Source organism: Pinus tabuliformis, chromosome 3_1 (genome assembly GCF_031772625.1).
Source record: "Pinus tabuliformis cultivar Carrire ecotype Pingquan chromosome 3_1, CPIR1, whole genome shotgun sequence".
Classification (NCBI taxonomy): domain Eukaryota; kingdom Viridiplantae; phylum Streptophyta; class Pinopsida; order Pinales; family Pinaceae; genus Pinus; species Pinus tabuliformis.
The window spans coordinates 642,663,536-642,681,546 of record NC_142301.1 but is presented as its reverse complement, the minus strand read 5'-3'; positions in this window follow the sequence as shown (position 1 = coordinate 642,681,546).

The following is an 18,011-nucleotide window of genomic DNA, read 5'->3' as shown; positions in this document are numbered from 1 at the left end:
TATATGTTACTTTGAATCATTTGTAGTAGATCTCATTGCTATTACTTATAATTCACAACTATGTGCTCTGACTTCTTTTAGAAATGAGATGACTGTATCTTTTTGCAGTTTGTGAGTAAACAAATCTCTGAACTACTAACAGCAAGTTTCATTACCATTACTCAGATTTCATAACCCTATTCTCTGACTTCCTTTAGTAATGGAATTGTTGTGTTTGTACAGTAGATCTCATTGCTATCACTCAGAATTCACAACATGTGCTCTTGCTTCCTTTAGAAATGAGATGATTGTATCTTCTACATCTTGTTAGTAAACTATCTTTGAACTACTAGCAGTAAGTTTCATTACTACTACTTAGAATTCATAACCCTATGCTCTGACTTCCTTTAGTAATGGAATTATTGTGATGACCTATTTCCTTGATTGAATTATCTTTGTTTGAAAACCCCATTTGCCTCGGCTTTCATGTCAAGAAACCTTGCCACTGAATTTATTGACTTGTTGACTCCATAGCCCAATGGTAGCAAGCCTTCATCTTTTCAACCTACAAACACACAAAACCAAGATAGAGTTAGCCATCTATATTATCATCAATCAATATCATTAATCCTTTGAGAGAGCCGTCTCAGGCTGAGGAGGCTAAGCCTTAGCCAAAAGATTGGTTTGAAATAGTTACATCGAGATAGTCTGATTAGTAGCCTATCAGGGACCTATTTTGGTGATAACAGACGTGGAAGAGCTTTCAAAGTCGGTTCCGGCTTCGAATTCTCCTCTCCATCCTAATCTCCAGATGTATTGTTATACATTGGAACTCCGACTCACAGGCCTTTGAGCCTAGGTCCACACATATCTATCCCTTCAATGACCACTGTTGGAAGCATGGAGTCCACCACGAGTGTTGCAAGTATGCAAAATCCCATATTTGTGAAAGGGGGAGGAACTATTTCCATCCTTTCTAACACTCTGAGCACATCCTTATTTGTGTCTACTTCCATTCCATCGATGAGTGGAAGTTCCCAAGCTAATGCATTCATTTTTTGATTATTCCCTTTTGGAATTCCCTCTCAAGGTATTCCTTCAATTCCATTTAATGTACCATCAACTGCCTCCAAATCCACGATGAGTGGATTGGCTTCTTTTCAGGGTTTCTCATTTGGAAGTGGTCATATACCACATTTCAATCCAACATTAGGGTCTATGCCTTTTCCTTTTACAAGTCAAGGCAATAATCCATTTAAGAGTTGGACAAACCCTGTGGTTAGTGGGATAGGAGCTGGGAATCAATTTTTTAGCCAACAAGGGAATGTGCCATACTCCTTGGTTAATTCATTTCAAACTTTTCCACCCTTAGCTAACACTTGGAACCCTTACCAAGGGCTTTCAGCTCCTAAAATACTTCATTAGGGGGAAACTTTATTGGTTATGGAGGATTTTCTGTTGGAGTTGATCAAACTCCGACTTTTTCTGGACCATAAGGGTCACCCTTTGGTGTAGTAGGTTCTACAAGTTACTTCAGGCAACCTAGTGCCTTTCAAAATCCAGGTCATTCTTTTCAGACTTTTAGGAACCCTACCCAATCTGGGTGGAATCCCCAAGGTCCTTCACGACTTCCTTTTCTGGCCATGCTTAATCTACCCGGCTTGACTAAGTTGACAAACGATCCAATTAGGTACAATCTGACTTGGCCTCTGGTCCCAACCAAACTTCCATCGGATATTCCGAAATTCGAAGGGAAGAATGGTGAAGACCTGGGCGACCATGTAACCACGTTCCATTTATGGTGCTCATCTAACTCCCTGATCGATGATTCGATCAAGTTGAGGTTATTTCAACGCACCTTAACAGGGAATGTGGCTAAGTGGTATATAGAGTTGCTAGGGGGCACCTTTACTTCTTTCACCGATTTGGCTAACATTTTCTTAAACCATTTTCAGTTGCCTGTCCGTTATGAAGCTAGAACTGAGCTTCTGGCCAATTTTCATCAGGACATGGCTACTCACATTTCGGATCATATCCAGGAATGGAGATGGAGAAAAAGGCTTATCAAAGCCGAAATTCCACTAGAATTCCATCTTGAATGGTTTCTAAAATCATTACAACCCGAGATCTCTAAGGATGTTTCTATGTCCGACGTTTATTTGGAAGAGCAGGCTATATTTCACGCCCAACAGTTAGAACTGATATATTCTCAGTCTGGGACTCTTTAGAAAATCTTACCTGATGCTCCTAGATCCATGGTTGATGTAGCCAAACTGAAGCCAAGCCCTCATGCTGATGGTATAGTTGGATCGGTTGATGCAAATACGGTGAACCTTTTGAACCAATTGCAGCAGTTGTCTCTACAAACTGCTTCTTCTAATCAGGTTGCACCGTCTACTCCTTCGCCTTCCCAACCTTCTTCCATAAATGTTGTCTAGGCCTCTAACCCCAAAGGAAATCAACAATCTAATGGGAAGAAGAAAGAATGAGGTAAAAATAAGAATCATGAAGGGAAGGGCAATGCAAACAAGCCTGATAATGGTGCTAATGAGGGTAGAATTGAGTCTAAGAAGAAAGTTAAATTTCCATGCAAGTTATGCAGTGGAGATCATTTGACTCATCTCTGCTTGAAAATTCAGGATGCTCAGTGCTTGTTAGTGCAGCAAGGGTCTTCTAGCTCCCAAGCTGTCTTAACTAACCCTTTTCCCCAAGTGCAGCAATTACTTGCTGGCGCGAACTCGAACGTTGCTACCTCTGCAGGGGTCAACCAAGAAGGGGAGAATTCCTCAAATGTTTTCATGATGAACTCGCATGTCGACGTTGCCACATGCACACATGATTATGGTGAAGTAGAAACATCTAAGGATAAATCTATTCCTAGAACTATGGACCCACTTCATATTAGGTGACCCTCTATTGAGTCTATACCTCAGATACCGAAACGTTCTGCCAAGCACGCAACTATTAACTGTAATGCTAGGGTAGCCTAGAACTACTCGATTGTAGAAGATCTGGCTCAAAGTCTTTGTGCTATGTCTGCTTTAGAGGTACCCCAGTCGTGTCCTGCTCAAAGAAGTGCTTTGATTTTGGAAATGGGGGCAATAGATCCAAAAAATTCTTTAGCGCTCACTTTTGATATGCTCAATGTCAAAAAGAGACTTCCTCACCATATGGCTTTCCAGATAAAGTCTACTTACCAGAAAACCAATATTTTTCGGATAGTTATAGATGAGGGAGCTTCCACATGCGTAATGTCTATGTCATGTTGGAAGGAAATTGGATCACCTTTAGCTGTTCCTTCACCCACTCTCTTGACAGCATTTGACGAACATTCTCATAGGCCACATAGGATTATCCTGGCCTTTCCTATATGTGTTGGAGGAAAGGTCATTAATATCGAAGTAAAAATCATTGATGCCAACCTGGATTACAATCTCCTCTCAGGAAGGAATTGGATTTATGAAATGGATGTCGTAGTGTCATGTTTATTCTGCATCCTCTGTTTTCCTCATGAGGGGAGAATTGTTAAAGTTGATCAATTGGATTATTCTCTGGGTGATTCTCGTGCAACTTCAGATTCTACCATTCCATTGGTGGATAATCCTCATCAACCTATAAAGAATTTAGGAGTAGGGAAGTACTCTTCCTTGATGGGTGTGTTTGATATTCCCCCTCCTACAGTTAGAATCGATACAATTTCATCCTCCAAGGAGCCGTTACGGAAAGAGTTTGTTCGAACTCATTATTTTTCAGATCCTGGGACCTTACCTTCATCTGCAACCACATCAGATGAAGGGCAGGTGGGTGGAATTGAATCTTCTATGTTTGCAACAGAACTTAGATATGAATCTATCGATAACTCTACAGATGAACATCCCACTCCTTCTTCTTCGGAGGAGTTAGATGGTGATGTGGCTCCTACTTGGACCCTAGACTCCACTTCTGCTTTGGATTGCCTAGATATAGTTTTTCCATCTGACGAAGCAATTCTCAAAGAAATGACGATTGTAGATCGACCATTGGAAGATTTACATCATCAATCATATTTTTGTCCTCCTTTGCATGAAGTCGAATCTAGGTTCTCCAATCTGCTTACTAGCGATGTTTGTATAGTTTTAAATCCTTTGGTTCCAACACAGTTATCTGCCAAAGGTAATGTATTGATTGGCTCAACAACTGTACCTATAAACATCTCTAGGAACAAGTTGTCGGAGCCGCCAGATGGGTTCTACCTCAAGAGGTATTTTTCTTAGGTTTCGATTGAGCAATTACTTCTTTGTATATATTATATTTTTGTACATATTTTGTGGGGAATTTTTGTGATATCAATCATTCATCAAGTTAAAAACAAACATAAAAAATTTGGAACTGTATATATATATATATATCATAAAACTACCCGTGTGTACATAAAGTGTTCAAAAATAATATACAAAATCAGGACTAAATGCCCATAATCATGTCCAGTCTATCTATCGACCCGGCTCAGGATGAGTGGCTAAGAAGGTGACTACTGCATTGGCCACACGCTGAAGTATGTGAACCTAGTCTCGTGGTACTCCTACCACGTGGCACTGCATCTCCTCAGGTAGGTCCTCTATGGCCACCATCGGTACTTGGTGAGTCAATCTCACCAAGTTTCTTTGGACTGCATATAAGACCCTCTCTGTCTCAGCAACCACCTCTTCGACACCTCTTCCGCGATGCTTGTGCCGCAGGAATCCGTCTGGTCTTACCGGACCCACATCTAGAACATGATCATTATGTCAGTATTTTAATCCCATCAAAAATATTTCTAAGTTCATTTTCATATTTAAGAAAATATAAACAAAAAAAAAAGTCTTAAAAATTGATAGAAACTTAAAAAATTGTTACCTATCTCTCCCCATGTTTTGTTTAGTGGCAGCACCAAGTCTGGATCTCCTCTGAAATCCATGCCAACATAGGGATAGTCATCCACAGTGATGATTTGTTGTTCCCACCAGGAGAAGAACTCATCATCAAAAGTAGTCCTCGGCATGTCCCTGCCTCCAAGGCGTTTCATCAAATCGACCCACCTACCCATCCGAGGATCTCGAGGGCTGCTGATAGAGACTAATACCTTGGGAAATAGCCTAGGAACCTTCTCGAAGAAGAAGGAGCATAAAATAGTCCCATATCTGAAATTTTTGGTCTGCCTTTTCTGAATAGAGGACAACTAGCTCTTCATATTGGTAAGAAGAGGTGTACACTAGTCAAAAACAGTGGTGAGGCACTCCACGGCCAAGCTCATGGATACTCATGAAGCTTGGTGCAATGAGGCTGATCTACTTATCCTGGCTATGGTGAATAGTATAATCCTCAGGGATAATCTCTCCACATGTTTTATTGGAATCTGAATTCCAATTTTTTCCAGATGCCCAAGATAGTAAATGTGTACGTAGTCTTCCACTGAAAGACTACCTCGTGTCTGGCCAGTCGAATGTACAACTTCTCCTCTTCGAGAGAGACCAGTGATAAATTAAATATCCTCCACCTCTATTCGCAAAGGCATTTGATCAATCATAAATGCATCATCTTTGACACTGCAATAGTGGATTAGCATTTCAAGCAGACGAGTGTTGGCTTTCATGTTGGGAATTTTGAAAAATTTCAACAAGCCACATCCCCTCAATGCATCTAATGCTTGTTGATCATTCATAACTTCATTATCAATTGTGGTATGCTCCCTCTCTCTCCATGTGATTGTCATCTTGAAAGAAATTGAGTTTCAACCGCTAGATTTTTGTGTTTAAATTTCAAACCGCATATACGCGGGTTCCTTTTACACACATTTGCGTGTAGGGTTGTCGTATACGCGGGTTGATCACATCCAACTCACGTATACACTGAGTTGAAATTTTTAACATAAATTCCTATGGTAAAACCTTAATAAAAATTTCCAAAAGCAATCACAAAGTAATGCAAGATTGAATTGGGGGTTACCTGATGATTTTGATCCAATTTGAACAGTCCAATTCTTTGGGGGGCAATTTTGCTCTTTTTTCTCTATAGCTTTTGCTCTCAACACAAATGGTACAAATGGTGAGTCAAAAGGTCATTTTATAGCTTTGAAAATGTCAATTTTTTTTCAAAACTTTCTTTTTTTCATCTCATGAATATTTTTACTTGTGAGCTTGGATGGTCAAGAATAGGTTGTTTTTTCTGGGTATTATGGACGTTTCTTCGAGATTTCATATCGGTTCCATGACCGCTGACCCGTCATGGTAGGTATCGTTTACTCAATAGCATATAGGTTAGGGAAACCATTTTTTTCCGTTGCATCTTGCATACTAGCCTCCATTTGTCGATACACTGGCCATAGGGTCGATCCCATCGTGTTATAGTTATTAAACCATGTTCACTCGCCGATTTTAAATCATGACATGATGGTAGAGCCATCCTTTACATGGGCATCATAGTTAGCACCTTTGAGACATTTGTTGCCCATGTTGATATATTGAGTAGGCTCGGGAGTCCTCTTTAGTCCCGCCCTGACTTGTGCGTTGAAGACTCATTTCTCTTTGCTTCCTTAGTTCGTTCTTGCCTTATACATTAGAGGCTCCTTTATGTTGAGTTGTACTACTGCATTGCATTTTGACTATTTTCACCTTTTGGCCTTGAGCCGGCTTCACTTGGACTCGTTTTTAAGCCACTTATTTGACCATGTCTTCTGCAAACTCAAACCTGCAATCACTTAGCTTCTACAACTTGACACACCCTTTGATCCATGGAAGGAACATCCCTTTGAGTGTCCTTGACTAGTTTTGCCTCCTTGCATTGAGCATAGGATTGTTCCCATCCCAGGAACTAGATCATCTATTTCACTGACACTCGTTCTTTCCACTATACTATAGCATTCTTTTATTCTTTTTCCAGCTTAAAGAAAAAGACAAAAAAAATTATATATTCCAAAAAGAGTAGGAACGGGACAACATTTCCATATATTATTGGTAGCTAGAGTCAGTTGTGTCGCCTTTGAGAAAAGCACTCAAAAGAAAGTCTCTCCTCCATTTTGGGCAGGATTTAGTTTGACTTAGGTATGCCTTAACCTTGTTATTGAGTCAGCTCTCCTCTGATTGGTTATCTCTTCCAATCATATGGAGAGTTAGTTCATACCTCTTGCATGACGAACTTATACAGAGTTATCATATGCTGCCACATAGTCATCATTGAATTGTTCTTTTGTTCAAGGGAAGTAAGCCTAAGTTGGCCTCTCTACAGTGTCTCTTGACCTATTTTTCAATTGGCCATCTGTGGTTGTCAGTGTCTTGTTTGTCATCACAATCAGTTATATTGTTCCTTTGCTCGTGCCGATTTGAGAAGGTCTCCATTGACTTCTTACTGGTGTGTCTTGTCCTTATCAATGACGACATATTGCTCTGAGGGCAGACCTAGAGCCACACCCTGGCCCTATTTTCATTATTGATAGGTCACCTTGTGCTCAACATTGATCAATATCATGGGTCTTTGACTGAGTGGTTTCCCTTGTGTTCGACTTCAGCTTTCATTATCACACATTGGGATTCATGCAGTGCCTTGGTTTCCATTTGACCCTATTGGTGGATTCCTCGCCTCTGTGTCAGCTTTCATTATTGGTTGGTTCAGAGGGTTTCTATCGTGCGCTAGCTACATCTTTTGTATGCTGGAAACGTGCTTCGGTTGGGTTACTACATCTTTTTTCATCTGATTCCTACCACATTATTGGCCTATGGGTTACACTCGTGCTAGATTGATGAAGGATGCCTTAATTCCTTCCTTCTAGAAGATCTTTTCCTATCGACTACAACTCATTGCTCTAGGGCAAAGATCTAAAGTCCATTTGGCAGTACCTTGGGGTTTTCAGTCATCAATGGTAGATCTTTCGCTATCGACAGTGGGAAACCATAATTTTCCCCTGATTGATAGATTCTTCCAGGTGTTCAACCTCATCTCATTCATTCGCACTTATTAGATTGTATTGGGTACCTTGAATCTCATTATCATTATTGGTGAGTAGTCTCGCATTTGTTAATAGTATACATCAATGACTGGTAATCAAATGATTTCTCACATGGTCAACTTCAGATCATTTATTCCCATTGTGTAGAAATGTACCACGGTGGTTGGTGAAGACCTCAGGTTGCATCAGCATTCTTTGGTTCACTTGTTAGTTGCTCCTGTTGCTGCTAGTTGACACCATCCACATTATATGTTGCAGTCCTTCACAGCGACATTCATATGAAACCAGCTTACAAAAAGATATAAAAGATAGATGAACGCCTTATAAATATGCCTCTTTGAGGGGGCAAACTCCTTTACATTACACATATGAATAATTCTTTGATGATACAAATGAAAAGACCTCCTTTCTATATATAGGAGTCTAAGGGGTCATAATATAATCAGAGCTGACATAACAATAATAATGTAAGGGCACAATAATAACAATAGTGGGCTTCTATGGGGCACAATAGTAACAATATGGGCACTACATGGGTACATCAATATAATAAGGGGGTTGTACTAATAACAATAAGGGGTTACACTAGTAGTATAGGGACCTAACATGCCTCTCTCCTTCAAAAAGTGTTGTCCTCAATGCTTGAGTAGTTCTTGATGCTTCTGTTAAAATTCTTGTCCTCCCATGTGGAATATTCAGCGAGTAAGTTCTTCCACTTGATGAGATACTCTGAAATTGATTGATTTCGTAGTTGTCAGGTTCTTGTTTTTGTGACTGCTCCATGTTCCAATATGTTTTTTCCTTCCTCTTCAATTTCTGGCAATATTGTTTGAATTGGGATCTTTTGCAACTTTTGAATAAGTGGCCATACTTCTTCATCCTTCTTCCATTCATCCCTTGCTTCATTTATCCAATCTAGTTGGATAATAGAAATAGCACAAAACAATGCTTCCACATCCTCATCCTTTCTTGAGAGTGCATCTGCAACAAAGTTTTGCTTCCATTTTGTATAGATGATGTCAAAGTCATAACCCAACATATTTGTGACACATTTTTTCTGTTCTTCTAAAGATAATAGTTGTTCTAAAAAGTATTTAAGACTATCATGATCCATTTTTACCTTGAAGTGTCTTTGCATTTGGTAAGGTCGCCATTTCTTAAGTGCATGTAGTATTGCCAACATTTCCTTCTCATAAATAGCTTGCTTGAGATGTAGCAGTAAAAATACCCAATCACCTACATCAAAACATTTTTTGCTACGATGTTGATCTACCTGTTGTTTCATTTGATTTTGCACCAAAGTGGCGTTATCCTTTAAAAGTTGGAGAACTTGTTGTTGATGCTCGATATGATCTTTCATTGCTTGAACCTTTTTCTTCTTGATATGTCCTTCTATATTTAGAGTTTGAGGAGTGGTAATTTCTTCCAATCCTTTACAAGATATGGTCGGATTCATTTCATGATGCTCGATGTGATCTTTTACTTCTTGAACATTTTTCTTCTTGATATGTCCTTCTATCTTGATAGTTTGAGAAGTGGTAATTCTAACCAATGAATTACAAGATACGGTTGGATTCATTTCTTCTTTCTCGATGTGATCTTTCACTTCTTGCACTTTTTCTTCTTGATATGTCCTTCTATCTTGAGAGTTTGAGGAGTGGTAATTCTTGCCAATGCTTTACAAGATATGGTCTGATTCATTTCTTCTTTCTCTAGGGTTGGGTCCTGGCATATATCCTCTTCTTTTGATGTTTCTTGATCCTTTTCTTCCTCCTCTTCATACTCTATGTAAAATAATTTCTTCTTAGAACACTTACGACCTTAGTGCATTTGCTATCACAATTGTAACAAATCCCTTTTTCTCTTTTTTCTTCCAATTGTTGTGGTGTAACCTTTGTAGGTTGTGGAAGGCTAGGAGAAACAACACTTCCATCTTTATATTTGTGAGGGGTAGACTTCCTTGTTGCCATAATTTTACTTTCCACTATGTAGCAAAGCCCTTTTACTCTTTCCAATTGTTGTGGTGTTTCTCTAAAGAAAGTGTTTCTCTTTATATCCTCATAATGTGCTATTATTTCCTCCATGAAAATTGACCACGTAATAGGTTGTTTACGAAAACAAAGCCCTTTATACCATAAAAATTGATCCGGTTCTAAATATGAAGATGCAATACATACCTTTTGTAACAGTGGTACACCATGTAGATCAAAATATTGCTCCATCTGAGGTATCCAATTTACCGGATCCTTGCCATCAAACTTCCTCATATCGTCTTTTCTTGATTTTAGGAGCTTGATATTGAAATGACTATAACTCTGTAATTTCGGCTCTTCCAGTTCTAAAGTTGCGACCTATAGTAGCCCTCTATGTCCTCTTTCCAATGTCACCAGTCTGATCGAATTTAGATTCTCCAAGAAAGATTTATGCACAATCTCCCAAGATGACTTGATTATATACCTTTTCAGAAGAGCGAACTTGTAGAAGTGCCACGTGTCACTGTTTCGACCTTAGGATCTAAAAAATATACATAGGAAACTAAAGTATGTCCTATTTCTGTAACTTCTTATGAAATTTTAGTCTGATGCTCAAAACAAAAGTTATGACTATTTTCCCCAGGTCACCTATTTGGAATGTAATTTGGGAGTCTGCAAAAAGGTCAACTTCCTCAGATCATATATCCGTAAATAGAGTGCGAAAAGCCCTGAAATTCAGACCCGAGGTTCAGAACGATTTCAGCACAAATGGGTTTTTTTTATAGCATTTGAAACATTGCAGAAAAGAAGTTATAGTGCAAATTCCATGATGACCTGTTTGGAGCAACAAAACCCTAGAATCCAAAGCTCTAATACCAAATGTTATGAAACCAGCTCACAAAAGGATAGAAACGATATATGAATGCCTTAGAAATAAGCCTCTTCAAGGGGGAAACCTCCTTTACATTACACATATGAATAATTCTTGGATGATACAAATGAAAAGACCTTCTTTCTATATATAGGAGTCTAAGGGTCATAATATAATCAGAACCTACATAACAATAATAATGTAAGGGCACAATGATAACAATAGTGGGCTTCTATGGGGCACAATAGTAAAAATATGGGCACTATATGTGTACATCAATATAATAAGGGGATTGTACTAATAATAATAAGGGGTTACACTAGTAGTATAGGGGCCTAACAGACATTTTATATGTTGGCATTCGAGATGCGATAGTATCATCTTATTCCATCATGTTCATTTGGTACTGTTGGGATTAGTTTTTGACATCAGTGATCAACGTCATCCTTCAAATTCATTGATCATATTCTTATATATGTGATGTTCAGACATGTACTTGTTCGATCATGATCAGATGATCCATTATGTACTTTCAGTCTTTTATACTTGTATACATAGTGGATCCACTTCTACTTGATATGCGGACATGCTTTACTTTCTCTGGGCATGGGTATGCCTAACACAGACAACTGTTTCTTTCTGATCTCTTTTTGATGGCTTGGCAGGCTGAAATCTGGTGAAGTCCTTCTCAGTTTCGACATGTTTCCTTTCCATATACTTAATACATTTCGGCCATCATGTACCCCTTCTAACCTCATATATTAGGAGGCATATGTTATAGCTCCAAATATCACCCTTGGTACTTTTTATGCTTGGTTTATGGCCTAGGGCAACCCCTCCTTCTAGACTACATCCAAATATTTTAAAAATAGTGTTTTACTCCCTGTACGCTACTTTTCCCTATGATAAAAGTGTGTACATGTGGGTTACTCAATACCCAACCCATGTATATGTGTTAAAACACTTATAAAAATTAAATTTCCTTAACTATGGGTGGAGTTCACAGGTTTTACCTGTTGATTACCTCCTATTTCCCATGGCCTAATTGTTCCCAACTGTTTCCCAACTTAAAAACTAATTGGGAGAAGTATAAATAAGACTTCTATGGGAAGGCCTTAAGGAGGAGAGAAGAGATAGAATTACTATATTGAGATTATCCCCTGACCAAGTCTAAAGTATCCCTATGCTTCAAGCACTTCCCCAAGTTCAGGAAACCCTTGTTTCCTTGAGTGTTGATATTCTCCCACTTGCTTGAGATATCATGGTATTGGTTATGGAAGGAGGTTGTTGAAGACTGGGACTAGACAGACCTAGAGGACAGTTCCGCTTGGAGCCGGAAGAAGAAGACTCAGGTGAACTCTTTCCATGTTTATTATAGTTTTCTACAATAAAAACAAATGCTGTCTTGTTCCTAAGATTGACCTTGTTTATGCATCAGATGTTGTTTATGCATGTGAATTATGATTCTGATCTATGATCTATGATTTTGGTTTATGATGGTTACATGTGATTTATTATTATGATGGTTGTGTTTGAGCTAACCTGATGTGATATCTTTATATATGTTGATTTGGTCAAGATGCTAGTTTGACTTCTTGTGATAGGAAGTGAACAAGATTCCAAGTGTACCTTATTGATGAACTACCAATGAGGTATGATGTGAATTTATTTCAATTTATTTTGAATCTAATGGAAGTTATGTGCTTGGTACATGAAGCATGAACATGCCCAGTTGGGTGGTTGATATCGACTACAATAATTAGCAGCAGCAACAAAGGAATTGAAATATGCAACAATATGCTGGTAAAGCACTTCAGGAGCAGGGCCATTGTGGGACATTGGTACCCAATAGTGTCCATTGATTTCCATGAGCATGATATGATTGGTATGATGTGTTGAGGCAGGTATATGCCTTGGTTTTTTTATCTTCCGATGCGAGGAAGCCTTGCCAAGGCATGAACTTCCCAGGATGAGGGTGCCAGCAGAACTTGGAAGGTGAGTGACTGCATGAAAGGGGTGACTGGATTCCCGAGGGATTGTGTAAGAGAGAAGGGAAGGTCATGAATGGATTTGTTTTGGTCATTAACATTGCCAGATGGAATCAGATGCACATTGGGAATGTGCCTTGGAACAATGAGTCAATAACTATTTGCTGAGAGGATAAGTGGCATGAGATTATAACGCTAGACATTGGATGTAGATTTGACTTTGCAGTGGATTATGGACTTCCTAGGAAGGAGGTGGATTCTGGTATTACTTTGAGGGTGGAAGTGTGAGCCTCTGGATTCCCTTGTTGTAGATGTAGGCATCATATTATTTTATTTTTTGGTTGAGAAAATGTGCATATGTGAATGTGTGTATATGTGGTTATTATAAATACCATAATGAGATACGTTATAAAGATCCATTATGCAGTATGTTGTCATGTTGTCATGATGTTTTGATTTTGAGTAGATCTTTCATTGTAAATACTACAACAAGCTATGTTATAAATCTCCATGTGCAGTATGTTTTTTTTTCAGTAGTCATGTAGTTATAGGTGTCATTGAACACCAAGGACAATGTTCCCTCAAGGGGGAGGGTTCTGTAATAGCCCTAGTGAAAATTCCATGTAAAAATATATAAATACCATGCATGATGGGACACATATTCCAAGCTGAATGTTGGGAAATACATCCTAGGGGGGTGTTCATTTGGTTGTTTATGGTTAAGGAAATTGGCAAAGGTAGTGGCTAAGGCACTAAAGAGGAAAAAAGGTATTTTGGCACATTTATTTATGAAAATAATGGAAATTAGGAGAAAAGGAAGGTGAAAGGTCACATTTTGCATGTGAGGAGGAAATTGAAGGAAAATAATGGAAAATGAAGAAAATAGAGGCCTCATTAATAAAAAGGCTTCTGAGGATCAGTGGGAAAGACTTGGTCAGTTTATTTTTGGAGCTCTCCCATTATTCTCTCTCTCTCTCATACTCTTGGACACTTTGATTTTTCTTGGAGCACTTTGGCATTGGAGAAAGAAAAGTAAAGAAGGCAAGAGGAAGCAAGGATCAAGTACAGAAAGGCATGATCAAGCAGCAATAATAGGCTTCATTGCAGATATCAACTTGCATGTGTATTTTCCTTGCTAGATTTGGCATGCATGGGATTGCATGTGTTTCTTTTCTAACGTGGCATTAGTTTTTTCAGGTGTGATATTTTTTTCAGCCTAGCCTTGCCATTTCCTAATAGCTTTGATGAGATGGGTTGTCTCATGTGTTTTGTGGGGGATGGCTGGATTGGATTCGAAGCTAAGTGGGGTGGATCTCCGAATTGACAAACCCATGGTGGTAGTGGTCCCTAAAGCAGACTGAGGATGCACTAAGCCACTGGCCTAGTGACCCCTGAACCAGAATTTGGATAGCGGTAAAGCCAAATTGTGTGCCTCAGTGGGCCTAGGAGTCCTTGTTGGTGAATGGAAGGATATACGGTAAAGCCAATAGGTCGATTTTCTCTCTGTTGGGCCTAGTGATTCTAGGATAGAATGCACGGTAAATCCTGGAAAGTATTTCTTGGTGTAGGGCCTAGTGATCCCTGGATTAGACTGCGGATGCACGGTAAAGCCTGAGAGACTAGGAGGCACTCAAATTCCTCACGGTGTAGGTGGAGAACTCCGGTGGCATCCACATTGATTAGTGTTTTTTGATGTGTTCTATGAGTCCCACATTCATGCTTGGAATATGGCACGGGGGTGATTGGCTGAAGAGAGACTTGGCTTAGCCAATCTATGGTCGGGTGGAACGTGGTAGTCCCATCACCGGTTGGTTCATTGCATTTATTAATGAAAAAATCATTCCCTTGATTTTCATGTGAAAATGTACTGATATATATATATATATATATATATATATATATATATATATATATATATATATATATATATATATATATATATATATATATGGATTTTGATGGTTGATATGTTTATTGTATTTCTGTTCCTATTATGTTGTTTATATGCACATTTACCCTAGAGGTTGTTACACACTGAATGTTATCCCGAAGAACGGGTATTTAGAAATTGAGTTGCGACACAGCACTACTGACTGGGATGAGATGAAAGAAAGTTTCTTGCTCACATTCAGTTTTGAAGATGGATTCACTTGCATTGATGAAGCGCTTCAGGAGATTAAGGTAGAAATCTCCCGAACACCCATTGAACCTATCACGTAGGTACAACCTGACTGGAGTATGCAACTACAACATGATTTATAATGTTACAATGTTATAACAGAAGAAACCGATGAGGATCCAAGGAATATTAATATCCCTGAATCAGAAGGACAACGTGAAGTTGAGGGACCTAGTGCAAGATTCTTGATATTTCACAACTGATGTGCACAAAGCATGTGAACATTGGCTCAAAGGAAGAACCAAAATTTGCGAACATTGGTGACTATTGAGATGAAGATACAATGGATAAGGTAGTTGAATTACTACATTAATATCAGGGCTTATTCCAACAAAGTTTTCTGACTTAAAGGGGATAGTAGGATATTTGGGGGTAATGAAGATCAATTTAAAACCTGATGTGAAGCCCATTAAGTAGTGCCCATATCGGTTGAACCCCAAATACAACGAAAAGGTACGATAGGAACTCGATAAAATGCTCGCAGCCAGAATAATCAATCCTATAGAAGAATCTGAGTGGGTCAGTCCCATGGTGGTCCAAGAGAAGAAAACAAAGGGCGATATCAGGATTTGTGTAGATCTGCAGAAGCTAAATGATGCATGCATCCATGATCCATTCCCTACACCGTTTACATATGAATTTCTAGAGAATGTTGGAAGGCATCAAGCTTGCTCGTTTATGGATGGATTCTCGGGATACCATCAAATTAAGATCACACTGGAGGATAGAAGCAAGACTACCTTCACTACAGAATGGGGGTCATTCTAGTATATAGTTATGCCCTTCGGACTCAAAAATTCCCCTGAAATTTTCTCTAGGGTGGTTTTCACGATGTTCAAGGAGTTCATTCATAAGTTTTTGGAGGTTAACTTTGACGATTAGACAATGTTTGGGCTGGTCAAGAAGCATGTCAGATACCTGTAGGAAGTGCCAAATCTCTCTTAACTTGAAGAAATGAATTTTCAATGTACCTTACATGATATTGTTGGGCCACATTGTTTGTAAATAGGGATTGATGGTAGACCCTACTAAGATTGTTTTCATTATCAATCTGGAACCCTCTAGGAACGTAAAGCAGCTACGCGCAACATTGGGTACTATAGAAAGTTCATTAAGGCCTATGTGCAGATCACTGCACGCATGGAGAAGTTGTTAAATAAGGCTGTTACGTTTTGCTGGGATGATGATTGTCATAAGAGAATGGATACTCTAAAGGAAATATGGTTACGATGCCAATACTCATATTCCTCGATTGGAAGAAGGAATTTCATGTGCATGTGGATGTGTCTTGCATAGTGTTGGGAGCCATATTAACACAACCAAGATCAGGAGATATCGATCACCCGATTGCCTTCACTAGTCATAAACTATCTAAGGCTGAAAGGAACTGCTCAACCATAGATCATGAAGGTTTGGCCATGGTTTATGAACTACAGAAGTTCAGGCATTATCTACTAGGTGTGCACTTTAAGATGTACAAGGACCATTCTGCTTTGAAGTACCTGGTCAATAAGCATGTGCTGGAGGGGGGGCAATATGTAGCTAGTTTCTCCTTTTTCAAGAAATGATTTTGAAGCCATAGTAAAGCCTGGGAGATTGAATGATGGAGTAGACCACCTGTCGTGGATCGAAAATGGTGAAGAGACTACCAATCTTGAGGAAGGATTATCGGACGCGCAGCTCTTTGCTATGAGGGTTGCAAATGAGCATTTTGTAGACATCATCCTATTTTTATCTACTGGCGCAGCTCTTGAAGGTTATACGACGCAACAACAGAATGAACTAGTTGTCAGGGCTGGAAACTTTTCTGTGATTATAAGCTAACTATATAAGATGGGGTCAGATGAAGTCCTATTCTAATATGTACCTGAATATGAAAGACACAGTATTCTAGGAGAAGCGCATGGTGGTGTCATTGAAGGACAATATGTAGGTAAGGCTACTCCGCAGAAGATCCTACGTGTAGGACTATGGCTGCCAACAATACATAAATATTCCAAGGAATACTACAGTGTGTAAGATGTGTGTCAAAGTATCAGGAGATCATCGTGAAGGGATGAAATTCCCTTAAATCCATAGGTCACATTATAAGAATTTTGATAAGTGGGCGATTTACTTTGTTGGACCTTTTTAGCCACCAAGGAAAAAGGTGGGAGCACGTTATATTATAACTGTGACAGAATACTTCACCAGATGGGCCGAGGCACAACCTGTTAAGGATTGTAGTGTGAACACTATTGCGAAGTTCATATTTGAGTTTATTTTGTCAAGGTTTGGCTGCCCAAAAATTTTGATGAGTGACTAAGGGACACACTTCATGAATGAGACAATTGTAGCTTTAACAGAGGAATTCCATATGTATCATCAAAAGAGTACGCCATATCACCCCCAGGCGAATGGCACTGTTGAAGCTTTCAACAAGATCTTGGAGAATTCCCTTACAAAGGTGTGCAATGTTAATAGGAATGATTGGGATGTGCACATACCAATGGTTATATGGGCCTATAGGACTACCTGTAAGAAATTGACTAGGAAAACACCTTTTTGACTCGTTTATGGACAAGAAGTAGTAATGTTGATGGAATACATAGTGCCCAGCCTAAGAATCTTAGTAGTGACCGAGATAGAAGAATGTGACATCATGGAGGAATGAATTGCGTAGTTGCTAGCATTAGAGGAAGACCGATTTTTGGTTGGTTTTCATTAGTAGGTACAAAAAGCTAGAGAAAAGGCATGCCACGGTCGACACATAAAAAAGCGCAACTTAAAAAATGGTGATTTAGTACTAATGTATGAGAGCAATTTTACCAAGTTTCCGAGAATGTTTCAGATCCACTGGTTGGTGCCATATATAATTAAGGACATCTCAAATGGTGGCACAATTCAGCTCGTGAAACTGGATGGGGAATTACTTCTGGGTAGGATTAATGGGAGTTGGTTAAAGGTCTATAGGGACGATTTCATCCCTACACAATGACTACATGGACGCAAGAAAGTTTTAGTGCTTCTAGCAGTTGAAAGAAAGTGCACAGCTATAAACTACGATGCCAAGGGAAAATTT